At 44.6% G+C, this 14,999-nt stretch overlaps 1 protein-coding gene across 1 annotated transcript in view; it reads left to right on the plus strand.

The window, feature by feature from the left end:
* The first annotated feature begins 1,232 nt into the window (after window positions 1-1,232).
* The window catches only part of RRBP1 (ribosome binding protein 1), a 52,529-nt gene continuing 38,762 nt past the window's right edge, over window positions 1,233-14,999 (plus strand). The window contains exon 1 of the mRNA XM_072140665.1: window positions 1,233-1,374. The gene's annotated coding sequence lies outside the window, so the exon portion shown is untranslated. The remainder of the gene's footprint in view (window positions 1,375-14,999) is intronic.

A 14,999-nucleotide genomic window follows, 5' to 3' on the forward strand; every position in this document is an offset into this window, starting at 1 on the left:
TGACCACAACTCTTCCTTGACCTGGCCGTCCAGCCAAACTAAGCAATCGTGAGAGAAGAGCCTTGGTGAGAGAGGTACAGAAGAACCCCAAGATTGCTGAAGCTGAGCTCCAGAGATGCAATGGGAGAAAGTTCCACAAATCACTGCAGCCTCCCCCACTCAGGGCAATGTAATATGCATTTTTTCAAACGGGAAGGGGCCCCATTCAGAAGCCTGCTATGGGGCACTACCTTTACTAGTTATTCCCCTGCCTGCGACTGTTCAGGCCTGAACAGTTGCAGGTAATAGAACATTTCTATTCCATGCAGGACCTGGGGTAGAATTGCATGGCGGCTGTAAAAATCAGGAGATGGAGATAAAGGGGGAGACTTACATCATATGCCGACATATAATGAATGTCCCCCCATGTGTAGACCTTTGACCTGTTGTGTTTGTGACTCTGTGCAACTACTACTACTGCAATTTATGGTTACAGTGATGGCACTGTGACTTTTGGCTACTGTGTGGACACTGTGACTATTGAATAATCTGGGGGCACTTTTACCATATTCGATACTGTGGGGACACTTTGTCTTTTGGCTAACGGGGTTACCAGCATAACTATTGGCTAATGCAGGGACACTGTGGGGGCAAGATTTATTATTTATTATTGTAATTGTGAATAGGAAGGGGATCTCACATTGGTAAAAACTTTCAGGACCTTTGAGTGCTCCAAAGGTCCTGTTTAGGCAACACTGTTTCAGAAGGGAGACAGAGCATCATCTTTATTGTGCACCAATGCTCATATGGATGTTTAATATACAATTTTCTGGGGTATTGAAAGCCCTATTTGAACATACCTCCCAACCATCCCGGTTTCGGCGGGACTTTCACGGTTTTTTAGCTGTGTCCCGCCGCCCCGGGAGGTTGTCACGGTTTTCTCTGCATTGTCCCGGGCCAAGAGACTGAGTCCCGTCTCCTGGTCCCGGGACACACCGGCTGCAGAGACAGAGGAGGCAGCGCGGAGGCTGTGAAGTCAGAACTCACAACACAGCAGAGCACTGCCCCTCCTTCTCCTCCCCCCGGGCCACCCCTCCCCCTGTGTGAGCTGCCGTGGGATGTGTGAGGAGGATTCAACAGGGGGGAGAAGTGTCACCTGGAGATCGTGAGCTCCCAGCACCGCAGAGCACAGCACGGCCCCTCCTCCCCTCCTGTATGTGCTGCCACGATGTCTGAGGAGGAATCTTCAGGAGGGTCTCCTGGAGAGCGGCTGCTGTGTGACCCGGAGACCCTCTGCTCCTGAAGCTGTGGAGGTGGAGGGGGGCAGCCTGTGTGATGTGCCCCCCTCCAGAGGCTACAGACGTCCATTAGGAGAATCTGCACAGCAGGGATGAGGTAGGACACAGCCTGACCCCCACACTGACCTGTAGCTGTGTGTGCTGTGTGACAGGACACATCTATCAGGGCTTGTATGGCAGCTTTGTGACATACAAGCCCTGAAATAATCGCAATGTCTTGTGAATCGCCAGACATTGCGATTATTTTTCCCTTCTCCACACCAAGAGGGATATAGCCATCAGTGAGCTATTAACCCCTAGGCGCACCTGGACGTTATACCACGTCCCTGTGGCTAGATACTTAGCGCACCGGGACGTAGTATAGCGTCCCGCTTCTGGCCCCGGCTCAAGAACAGAGCCGGCACCAGAAGCTGCGGCTGGCAGCTGTCTATCACAGCTGACACCGCGCTGTAACACCCGCGATCAGAGCCGACTCCGATCGCGGGTGTTAACCCCTTACACGCCGCGGTCATGCATGATCACGGCGTGTAAGGGTGTTCCTCTTCTGGGCAGCCCCGAGGACTGCCAAGTGCACTGGGGCTGCACAATCTCCATGGAAGACAGTTTACACTGCTCTACAATGAAGAAGTATTGTAGAGCAGTGTATTGGACTTGAACCAGCGATCAGAACATCACTGGTTCAAGTTCAAGTATGAAAAAGTAAAAACACTAAAGTTTACACATTAGAATAAATAAAAAATAAATACATGAAAATATAAGCCCCTAAAATGTCACTTTCCCATAAAAACACTTAATAAAGTATAAAACACACAAAAACACAACCCCCCACACACACACACACACATACACATATTTGGTATGTAACAATCTGTAAAAAAAGAATCGTTACTGGACCTGCACGGTAAACGCCGGAGAAAAAAGCGCAAAAAACTTTCCAAAAAAAAGATAATTTTTAATACCTTTTAAAAAAAATGCTCTAAAAAGTGATAAAAAAATGTTCTGCACTCTAAAACAAGACCACTAAAAAGAACAACTCTTCCCACAAAAAATAAGCCCTTAAAGGAAACCTACCACCACAAATCTACCTATAAAGGTAGATCGAGTGGTAGGTGCATCAATGGGACGTGAGGATAGCCCTTTTAAGGGCTAATCCTCACGTCCCCTCACTTTTTTGGTAACTTTTATTCCACATATATTTAAATTTACTTATGCGGCTACCGGGGCGTGGAGTAGCCGCATATGAGATTACATGAGGCGGCTACTCCACGCCCCGGTACCCACTTTACCCCTCCTACTCACCCATCTTCGGCGCGCAGCTCCGAATAGCTGCGCGCCCTCGTCCGGCGACCCTGCCGTCTGCGCATGCGCAGAAGAGCAGGCCTGCGCCTGCGCGGTCACTGCTCCGAAACAGGCGCGGGCCTGCTCTTCTGCGCATGCGCAGACGGCAGGGTCGCCGGACCAGGGCGCGCAGCTATGCGGAGCTGCGCGCCGAAGATGGGTGAGTAGGAGGGGTAAAGTGGGTACCGGGGCGTGGAGCAGCCGCCTCATGTAATCTCATATGCGGCTACTCCACGCCCCGGTAGCCGCATAAGTAAATTTAAATATATGTGGAATAAAAGTTACCAAAAAAGTGAGGGGACGTGAGGATTAGCCCTTAAAAGGGCTATCCTCACGTCCCATTGATGCACCTACCACCCGATCTACCTTTATAGGTAGATTTGTGGTGGTAGGTGCCCTTTAACCAGATTTGTCAGCCGAAAAAAAATAAAAAAAGTTATGCATATGAAAAGATGGTGATGCTAAAATGTACAAGATTTTCTCCAAATTAGTTTTTATTCAGTACAATTGAATAAAATACACAAAAACCCCACATATTTGGTATCGCTGCGTCCGTAACAATCTGCATAATAAAACAGAATCGTTATCAGATCCGCAAAGTGAACCCCATAAAAAAACGCTATAAAAAAAGATAATTTTTAATTAATAGCCTATAAAAAATGCTCTAAAAAGTGATTTAAAAAATGTTATGCACTCTAAAATAAGACACTAAAAAGAACAATCCTTCTCGCAAAGAATAAGCCCTTAAACAGATTTGTGAGGCGAAAAATAAAAAAGTTATGCCTATGAAAAGACGGTGATGCCAAAATTAACAACATTTTCGCCAAATTACTTTTTATTCAGTAAAAATCGGGAAAAAAAATCTATATAAATGAGGTATTTTCATAATCGTGGCGACGATTGTGGAGCCTTTTTTCATTTAATCCATTGTAAATGTTGGATTTTCCACCCAAAATGAGTGTATTGTGAAAAAATATTTCAATTTGCAGACTGCACCTCCATTTAGTTTTAACTCCTATAAAACACCTAAAGGGTTAACAAACTTCTTAAAAGTGGAGCCGCGTCCTTGAGGCCAAAATAGACTGAGTCCTGAAGGGGTTAAACCCTTTCCAACATTGGATGTAGTACACGAGCGGCAAGGACTTGCTGCAGGGTGACTTAGTATTACATCCTGCTTTTGTCAGCGGCTGCTAAACGGAGCCGGTGCCAGATCACTAACGCCCGCGATCGGAGATTCCTACAATGTGTTGGGGGTAACCCCTGAGGCCGCGGTCACACGTTCTGCTAGCGTCGCGTTCATAACGCACCGCTAACGCACAGGGGGACCTCTTTTCGATCACAAATGCTCCTGGGAAACTGATGCAATCGATAACCCGATCGCATGCGTGTCTCTGGAAATGCATATGTGATCGGGCCGAGGCAAAACACGACGCTAGCGGAACCAGTGACCGCTGCCCTGCCAGGGGGAAGGGGGTGTCACTCTGATGGTTGCATGCTCCTCTCCCCCGTGTCTGAAATCTATCAAAATATAATAACGGTTATTCCCAGAGTTTAAACCCAAAAAATAGCGGAAAATAGTGGCCAAAGTGAAAAATGACACTTTTTTGCCATTTTGCAAAATATAAAAGATGTAATAAAAAGCGTTCAAAAGGCCGTTCTGTCCTAAAAGTGTTAACATTGAACATGTCATCTGATCTCACAAGAAATGACACCAAACACAGCTCCGTACACTGAAGTATGAAAAAGTTATTAGCATCAGAAGATGGCAAAATGCAGAGGAGGTTTTAATTTTTGTAAAAGTATCAAATCATTATAAAACCTATAATTTTGGTATCCTTGGGGACAGGAGGAGGAAACTGGAGGAGGCTGGGGGACAGGATGATGCTAGAGGAGGCTGGGGTACAGGAGGGGGAGGCTGGGGGAAAAGCTGGAGGACAGGATGATGCTGGAAGAGGCTGGGGTACAGGCGGAGGAGGCTGGAGGACAGAATGATGCTGGAGGAGGCTGGGGTACAGGAGGAGGAGGCTGGAGGACAGAATGATGCTGGAGGAGGCTGGGGTACAGGAGGAGGAGGCTAGGGGGCACAGAATCATGCTGGAGGAGACTGGGGTACAGGTGGAGGAGGCTGGAGGACAGAATGATGCTGGAGGAGGCTGGGGTACAGGAGGAGGAGGCTGGGGGACAGAATGATGCTGGAGGAGACTGGGGTACAGGAGGAGGAGGCTGGGGGACAGGAGGAGGAGGAGGCTGGAGGAGGCTGGAGGACAGGAGGAGGCTGGGGGACAGGAGGAGGAGGAGGCTGGAGGACAAGGGGCTACAGGAGGAGGCTGGAGGACAGGGGGCTACAGGAGGAGGCTGGAGGACAGGAGGCTACAGGAGGAGGCTGGGGTACAGGAGGAGGAGGCTGGAGGACAGAATGATGCTGGAGGAAGCTGGCGTACAGGAGGAGGAGGCTGGGGGACAGAATGATGCTGGAGGAGACTGGGGTACAAGTGGAGGAGGCTGGGGGACAGAATGATGCTGGAGGAGACTGGGGTACAGGAGGAGGAGGCTGGAAGAGGCTGGAGGACAGGAGGAGGCTGGGTGACAGGAGGAGGAGGAGGCTGGAGGACAAGGGGCTACAGGAGGAGGCTGGAGGACAGGGGGCTACATGAGGAGGCTGGAGGACAGCAGGCTACAGGAGGAGGCTGGAGGACAGGGGGCTACAGGGGGAGGCTGGAGGACAGGAGGCTACAGGAGGAGGATGGAGGACAGGAGGCTACAGGAGGAGGCTGGAGGACAGGGGGCTACAGGAGGAGGATGGAGGACAGGAGACTACAGGAGGAGGATGGAGGACAGGAGGCTACAGGAGGAGGCTGGAGGACAGGAGGCTACAGGAGGAGGCTGGAGGACAGGAGGCTACAGGAGGAGGCTGGAGGACAGGAGGCTACAGGAGGAGGCTGGAGGACAGGAGACTACAGGTGGAGGCTGGAGGACAGGAGACTACAGGAGGAGGCTGGGGGACAGGAGACTACAGGAGGAGGCTGGAGGACAGGAGACTACAGGAGGAGGCTGGGGGACAGGAGACTACAGGAGGAGGCTGGAGGCTACAGGAGGAGGAGGATGGAGGACAGAAGGGCACAGAATGAGGAGGATAGAGAACAGGGACCACACCATATGAGGAGGGGTGGGGGTAGGGGTACAGATAGTATTATGTGTAAGTTTGGGGAGATAAATAAAAGTTCCAAACCAAATGTAAAGGCAGAATAAAATGAAAGAGGGGTCTTATATGTTTTACATGTTGCAGAGGTGCATTAGGGGGATATTATATTGGTCCACGGGAAGGGGGGGCCAAATTAAGGGGCGTTGTACCATGGGGGCACCATCAAGGTAGATATTATACTAAGCCTGTGGGTGGGACAATGGGCGTGGCTTAGAAAAGGGGGAGGGGCTTTGTGTCCCTCTTTCTCTTGCTCAAAAGTTGGGAGGTATGTTTCAATTATATATCATGTTCTGTTTGGTAAAAGGTGAGCACCTTGCACATTACCATTTCATGTCTCACCTGAATATGCACTTAATAATAATTCTTTTATTTATATAGCGCACACAGATTACGCAGCGCTGCACAGAGCTTGCCAGATCATTCCATGTCCCCAATGGGGCTCACAATCTAATCATCCTACCAGTATGTTTTGGAGTATGGGAGGAAACCGGAGGACAGGTCCCCGGCGCTGCAAGGCTTTAGTGCTATCCACTAAGCCACTGTACTGCCCTTTTCTCTTTCTATTCAAAGTTTTGCTGACTTTTAGTTTCATTAGCCTCCATCTTGGAGAAAAAAAAACATCTACAGCTTTTTATTTAGTATAGGCCTCACTGTTTTTCATGCCTTTACACTCATTGGGGGAAATTTATCAGAAGTCTCTGGTAGCAGAACTGTTTCCAATGGCAACCAATCAGAGCTCAGGTTTCATTTCCCCACAGCTGTTTATAAAATTAAAGCTGAACTCTAATTGTTTTCTAACTAGAACAGGTTTAACTCCTATGATAAATGATAAAAATTTTCAATAAAAACAAAAGTAATGGGTCATGGAAAGGAGAAGTTGTCATTCAATTTTGCACCCAAAGGAGTAGATAGTCAAATGTAAATGACTTCTGTCTGATCAGTACTGTAGTTACTGACTAACCTCCTAATGTACATGACATTACTATGTCTTATGGTTCACAATGGTAATCTGTAATAAGTGTGTTATAAAGTGGCATGACATTTTTACTTTTTTGGCTACGGAGCTGGTTGATTGCTTGTTTTTTTTGTGTGACATGTTGTACTTTGCAACAGTATCATTCTGGAGTACATATGTTTTTGATCACTTTTTATTGCATTTTTTTGTGTGATTAAATAAATAAAAATAATAATTTTGGGCGTTTTTTTAACCGTTTGTTTTTACGGCGTTCATTGTACGGGTTCAATAATTATTTAATTTTATTCTACGGGTTGTTACGGATGCTGTGATACTTTATATGTGGGGTTTGTGTTATGATTTTGACTTTTTGTGCATTATATGTCTCTTTATAAGTTTTGGTACTTATGGGCATTTTTATTAAAGTATTAATTTATTTAAATATTAAAAAGAAGTGGCCCCAATACTGATCCGTGTTACCACCTCCTAGATATGTCAACACAATATAAGAATGTACCATTAACCCCTTAAGGACGCAGGGTTTTTCCGCTCATTTCTCGCTCTCCAACTTCAAAAATCCATAACTTTTACATTTTTACGTGTACAGACCTGTGTGAGGGCTTATTTTGTGCGCACCAAATTTTACTTTCCCGTAATGTTATTTATTTTAACATGCCGTGTACTGCGAAGCTGAAAAAAAATTCCAAATGTGGAAAAACTGAAAAAAAAACGCACGTGCGTCACATTCTTGTGGGCTCAGTTTTTTCGACTTTGACTGTGCACTCAAAATAACACCTCAGCTTTATTCTTTGGTTCGGTGCGATCGCGGTGATACCAAATTTATACAGGTTTTATTGTGTTTTAATACATTTTCAAAAATTAAATGAATGTGTACAAAAAAGAAAAAAAAAAATTTGCCATAATTTTTTCATACTTTGGTGCACGGAGATGTGTGAGGTGTCATTTTTTGCGAAATGATGCAACGTTTTCATTGCTACCATTTTGAGGTCTGTGTGACATTTTGATCATTTTTTATTTAATTTTTTATGTGATATAAAAAGGTGTAAAAGTCGCATTTTGGACATTTGGGCGCCATTTCCCGCCTTGGAGGTCACCGCCGGCCGTAACCGTTTTTATATTTTGATAGATCGGGCGTTTTGGGACGCGGCGATACCTAATATGTTTGTGATTTTTACTCTTTATTATGTTTTATATCCATTCTAGGGAAAGGGGGGTGATTTGAACTTTTAATATTTTATTAATTTTTTTTCTTTTTTAAACTTTTTTTTTCTTTTTTTTTCCACTGTTTTTTAGACCATTTAGGGTACATTAACCCTAGATGGTCAGATCGTTCCTACCATATACTACAATACTTCTGTATTGCAATATATGGCATTTTTGCACACTATACACAGGCTCATTGTAATGGATATGCAGAAGCCATGTATCCTCGGGTCAAACGAAGACCCGAGGCTACCATGGCAACCGACCGCGGTTATTAGCGGTGGGGGTTTTCTGCAATATGCAGAATGAAGAGGACTCAGCCCGTGAGCCCTCTTCATACACTCCTTATACCTCTGCGCCGTAGAGCTATGGCGCAGAGCGTTAAGGGGTTAACGATGACCGTCTGTTTTCTATCCCAAAGCCAATTACTTACCCAAATAAACAGATTTTCCCTTAGTACCAGTAGTCTCATTTTATATACCAAGGTTTTATGCTGTATTGTGTCAAATGCCTTGGAAAAGTCCAAATATACAACATCTACAGCCTCCCCCAGGTCCAGTCTGGAACTTACCTCCTCATAGAAGCCAATCAGATTAGTGTGACAGGACCGATCCCTCTAAACCCATGCTGATGCTGGGCTGTATGGTTATTCACAGTGAGATACTCCAGGATAACATCTCTAACAAATCCTTCAAATATTTTCCCCACAACAGAAGTTAGACTCACAGGTCTGTAGTTTCTAGGATCGCTTTTTAATCCTTTTTTATATTGGTACCACATTTGCTATGTGCCAGTCCTGTGCAACAGAAACAGTCCTCAGGGAACCATCATATATTAAAAAGAACGGTCCGTCTATCACGGTACATAGTTCATGCAAAACCCAGGGGTGTATGCCATCTGGCCCCGGTGATTTGCCATACCTCTTCCTGGTTTAAACTGTTGACATTCCAAAGAGAATTTACATTATTCCTCATCATTTCTTCCACCAGGGAATTTTTCTGGGTAAAGACACTTGAGAAGGTGACTTTCAGCAGATTAGCCCTATTCTCATCTCCTTCCACCATGACCCCCAGGTTATTCTTCAGAGGGCCCAGACTCTCCATCTTTTGTTTCTTATCATTTCTATACTCCAAAAATAAATTTTGCTCTCCTTGGCAATATTTCTCTGAGCCTCTATTTTTGCTGCCTTTATCTGCTTTTTACAAAATGTATTTTTCTAATCCTGTAACACCTTATCACTACCTTTGCATTTGCAACATCCCCCACCGGGGCCTAGCCTTTTCTCGGGGCCTGGAGACAGCTGGGGCCCGCAGTACCTGAGTGGCTGGTGGTTGCGGCCTAGGCACGCTAGTGTCACGGTGCTTGGTATGAGGAACCGGAGGGCTGTCCTACATCCTGGCAGGTCTCCAGCAGGGTGGTGTTGGCAAGAAATGATGAGGGAGAGGCTGCTATAGCGCTTCTCCCTGGGGCGACCCTTTGGTGTCTAGAGTATAAGTCTCTGTGTAGTGGACAGGGTGCCTGTGATGATGGCAGCCGTAGTAGCAGGGACCAGACGGAGGCAGAGGTTGAACAAAAACAACTTACAGTTCTTTATTGGAACCGACAGGAACCGCAGCAACGTGCCTTAACAAAATGGTGGAGTGCTGAGATGCAGTTGGAGGGAGCCACAGGATCTAGATCATCAGCCTGGATGCAATGGCAGGCTGGGAGATAGCTGTGTCCTAAAAGGATGCATCAGCTTGTCCTGGGTTGCTTCAGGTATCACCCTTAAAGGTAGGATGATACCCCTTTCCTCACTATACTAGCTATTAGCTCCACTCTTCAGGCAGGGGCTAGACTCTTCCTGCTCTGGTCTGGTATGCTAGCTGCACAGACTCCGCAGAGTCTATACTGGAGTAACTCCAGTCTGCTTCTGAGCTACTGCTCAGCTAACTGCTCTCTAGAACATTCCTGGCCAGGGGTTTTGTTACTCCCCACTGGTCAGGTGGTGGCTACTCCTCCAATTACATCTCAGCTCACAGAAACAGAGTGGAACATAGGTGATTGGCTGACACATATTACATCACAGGAAACAATTAACTCCTGCCTTACCAGGCAGGGTCTACCACTGCAGTACTCATCTGTGTTATCTAGTGTTATGTAGTGACATGCTGTGGGGCTGATCAGACCCTACACAGGCTGCAAGCTACATGGTGGGACGTATTCGCAAACACTCCTCTGCCTTGCCTCGACGAGGGTGTTGCACATTTTAGCACCTTAAATGCCTTAGAAAGTATATATACATCATTTTATTATACATACAGTGTATACATGCTACATATACACACAGGTATACAGTATAAACATGCCATATACACACATACAGCATAAACATACATACAGTATAGACAAACCATATATACACACATACATATAGTACCATATACAGTATATACACAACATACAGTATTAACTAACATACAGTATATAGACACCATATAAACACATATACACACAGTACTATATACAGGCATACATCATATACACACATACAGAATAAACATACATACAGTATTATACACCATATACACAGAGCATAAGCATACACACAATATATACAGACCATATATACACACATACATACAGTGCCATATACACAGCACATATGCACACACTTATAGAGCATGTACATATCACAAATACACACATACATACAGTACCGTATACAGACATACAACACACATTGATGATTTCTGGTGCATGTTCTTAGTGGATCTGTAGCAATGAGCATTATACACGGGCCGAACACTTTTAGTGCAGCTTCCCACATTCTTAGTAGATTTTCCCCACTATGCAGTGCAATGTGCAGCATAACATGTATATAATAGTGCTCATTCTGAAGTCTTTAGTGAGTCAGGTCAGATGCCAGGGCCCCCTGACACTGCGGGCCACATAGAAGCTGCTTTGGCTTGTACCCCTGTTACCACTATAGCTCTGCTAAACTGTCTCCTCTTTTATTTGTATATGGGAAGTATCTGAAGTCTTCAGTGCTTCCACAGATTTGTAAAGGCAGATTTTATAGTAGAGGACATCCAAATTCGGAGAGGACGGCATGAAACCTGTCAGAATCGGTCATTCTGGAAAACTTATGAAAAGTAACAGACTGCATGTAACAACATCTGATTGTCAACCAAGATTTGCTGCATTTCAGCAGATGGTTGTCAGATGGTTCAGGTTTCAGTCAATGGTCTGCAAATTTTACAATGTTGCTCATTAGGTTCTAGGTATACATTGTATTCAAATAAGAGCATTGTCTTCTGGTTAAAGTGAACAAATGTAGATGCATATTGTTTAAGGAAAAAAGTATTGCTAAGATATCCATAGAAAAGGTCCCCAATATCAGACTGGATGTGGCCCAACATATGTAAGTTAGTCTTAGCAACTGATATATACACTGGGGGGAATATAATAAGACTGGTGCGTCACAGTACCTGCCTGGTTTAATCTGCACTGGTATTCTGGCTCAGGCCATAGTAAATTCGGTGGGCCAGTTTTCATCCCTTTAAGGCACAATGGAAATTGTTACCTCCTAAGCAGTCCATTCCCTTTTGCAGTTACCTGTGAACCCTTTGGAAGACCATAAGACCATTGGATTCACATGTGAATTGCAGGTCCACACTGCTCTATATTACTAGACTAGAGGGACCAGGAAATTTGTCCACATTGGCCCTCTTACTAAGAACAGTGCAGTGTGCACTATGAGCAGTGTGCCTGTGGAGTTTGCAAAGGGCGCCAGATTCAGGATTTCTGGTGCTGTCTTCATGAATCTGGCTCCCACTGCACTGCTCTGATAGAGCGCACCAAGGTTTTTTGGTGCACCTTTAACATGGGCCATGCCATACACTTCTGTTGGACTTTGCATTTTAAATCTGGTGCACGGTCCGACTGAGCCCCAGAAAGCCCCATTCAGTGCAGAAATTTGTGTTGCATGAAGAATAGTGCAGCCACAAACCGATCACGTGCGACCAAAATACCTGTGCAAGAAGTTTGCACTGAATATCACTTGCAAAGTCCGACAGAAACTGGCGCACAGAGCTTATTAAATGTGCCCCATTGAGGTAGAAAATCTTCCAACATTGCACAGCGTCATTGGAGCAGAGATGATCATTTCACACGTTGGATTACATTTTCTGTTCTTTTGTGTGTCACGGACTTGTAGCCTAACATATGGTCTACAATGTCTACTTCTCAGGAAGCAGTATCCCTGAAAAACCGACTATCAGAAAGGAATTAAACTACCACACAATTTTACAGAGCATATAAGTTGATTGTGCAATGTTCCTGTAAGAGAATTTCAGAAGAGACAAAAAACATCAAGGAGATAGTGGTCGGGGTTACCTTCATGACTTCATATTCCAGACAATACAGCAAAATTCCAAAGAAATAGAGAAAAATATTTCACTATGACCGGAGCTCCCAATTTCTTCTCCCTCGTTATTCCATCTTTAACCACCGATGAACGGCAATAATCCTTAGTTTCTCCTGCCGAAAGTATGTCACCATTCAGACTAGCACCTTCGCACTTTCATTATCCTCTTTTAATTATATTGTAGCTGGAAGAAAATATGCAGGCAGATGGTGTGGTACATTCCAACAAAGTTAAAATTTATTTAAGTTCATCATACTCACAAGAGTCAATTAAAAATGCGCATATCACAAGTCACATAACGGGATGCTAGCTTTCATGTCCGCCCGACCCAGGGTTTCACTGGCAAGGCTTTTTCCGGGACAAAAACTGATGTGTATTCAAAAACGTGTGCGTTTTTCACGATCTGAAAACGCATGACTAAAAACGGCCTAAAAACGGGTTCAAAACGCCACGTGTGCCACCACCACAACGGAGCTAACTACTCCCAGTGTGATCAGTGCCTTTACTTTACATTCAAAAGGCTCGTAAAAGTGTGGCTATACGAGAGCAGCCACACTAACAGAAGTACTTCTTTTAGATCATGTACTACAGGCAATACTTATCCAATAAAAACTTACATTAATTGTAAGTTGTAGTTTATTTAGTAACATGCTCTGCAATAAGCAATATGTTCTGCAGGTCCATTAAAGGTTTGTATCAGAAGGCATCTTTCAGATGTTACTAACCAGAAAGTAAATGTTTCAGCTCTTTCTAGACACTTTTGCAATGTCCACAATTAGGGTGCTGGCACATGGTGTATTCTTGCACAGCTCTTGGACCGTTTTTTAAACGTTTTAAGCGTTTTTGTATGTTTACCATGCTTTTGGATGGTATGAATCTGTTTTTCTCCATATTTAGAAGTGTAAGCAGCTGTGAAACACATTCCACACATGGCGTTTTGAATGAGTTTTGGGCCCGTTTTTTAGCAGTCCGACAAAAATGCATGCATTAAAAAACGCATGCGTTTTTTGAAAACGCATCAGTTTTTGACAGGTTTGAATTAAGATAATTGGTCAAACTTGTCAAAAACTCATGCATTTTTAACACATGTGTTTTTGACGGACTGCTTAAAAACGGGCCCAAAACTCGTTCAAAACGCCACGTGTGGCATCACCCTTAGGATAGCCGTACATTTTTCAGGCAAGGAATTGAAAAAGTGTTTAGAGAGAGATCAAGAAAAAAAGTTATTTAGTTGTGAATCCTTCTGGATCTTCATGCTACAAACACACCAACCGGAGGGTATTAATCTAAGAAGGATTTATTACACTGTTACTGACACATTTTTGTGATATGCATTCTCTTCTGTATTCCTATTGATGTACTATGTATATAAATGTATTTGGGGAGCAATTTGATAAGAGAATTTCTTTTATGATTTTATCTATGTAACGGAGGGTTAAAAATGGGTGTGTTTTTTTTACTCACCTGCCCTACCACTTGTGTGTAACCAGACCTTGATAAAGACATTTTCTGTCGAAACGCGTTGGTTGTTATGCTGAGAGCTATGTGCTGCAACTGCCATTTTTAATATGTTGAAAATAGACAAAGATTTTAATGGATCGTTATTCCTGTTTCTTTGCTCGACTTTGATTGTTAACCTATTCACAAGATAGGGTATAATCTGTTCTGGGAGGCTCTAACTGCTTGGACCCCAGATAATGTGCCTATTCTCACTAATTAAATGTAGAGGCATGAAAATTGCAAAGCACAACGCTCGGCCCACCTTCTCCATACATTCTGGACCTTCCTTCAGCAGACATTGTAGCCCTCTTCCTTCATGTACATTTTGTCATCCCTGCTTTTCCATATATTGTAGCCCACCCTCATCCATAAACTGTGGCACCACTCTTCCATATATTGTGGCATACCTCACAACTTTTGGGCAAGAGAAAGAGGGAAAAGTCCTTTCCCTTTTTTTCTAAACAACGCCCGTTGCCCCACCCGCTAGCATAGTATAATCTCAACCTTAATGGCCCCCACAAAGTATAATGCCAACCCCCCCATGGACTTGAATAATACCCCCTGATGCAAGTCTGCAACATAAAAAAACCCTATTTTATTTTATCCTCCGTTTACACTTGGTTTTCCACTTTTATTTAACTCCCCAAACTTATACATAATACTATCTGTACTCCTACACCCACATTTTCTCACATGGTGTGGCGCCTGTTCACCATACCCCTCATAATGTGGCCTCCTGTCCTCAGCCTCATTCTGTCTCCTATCCTTTTCCTATCCTCCAGCCTCCTCCTTCGGCCCCATGTTTTCCAGAATCCTCTTACTGTGGCCCCCTGTCCTCCAGCCTCCTCCTGTGGCCCACTGTCATTAAAAAAAAAAAACACTGTTACTTACTTTCTGTCACTTCCCCGCAGACGTCACTTCCTCCCCTGGTGTGGAAACGAGGGGAGGAGCTACCTCCTCACATGACACCATAAGACATGTGAGGAGGTAGCATGGGCTGATCCTTTCTCTTCCTGGCCCAGATGTTCCAGCTGCTCTATAGTTATAATGTAGGAGACCAAGAGGAAGCGGCACAATGCAGGGGAGAGAGGGACA

Source organism: Engystomops pustulosus, chromosome 3 (genome assembly GCF_040894005.1).
Source record: "Engystomops pustulosus chromosome 3, aEngPut4.maternal, whole genome shotgun sequence".
In the NCBI taxonomy this organism is placed as follows: Eukaryota; Metazoa; Chordata; class Amphibia; order Anura; family Leptodactylidae; genus Engystomops; species Engystomops pustulosus.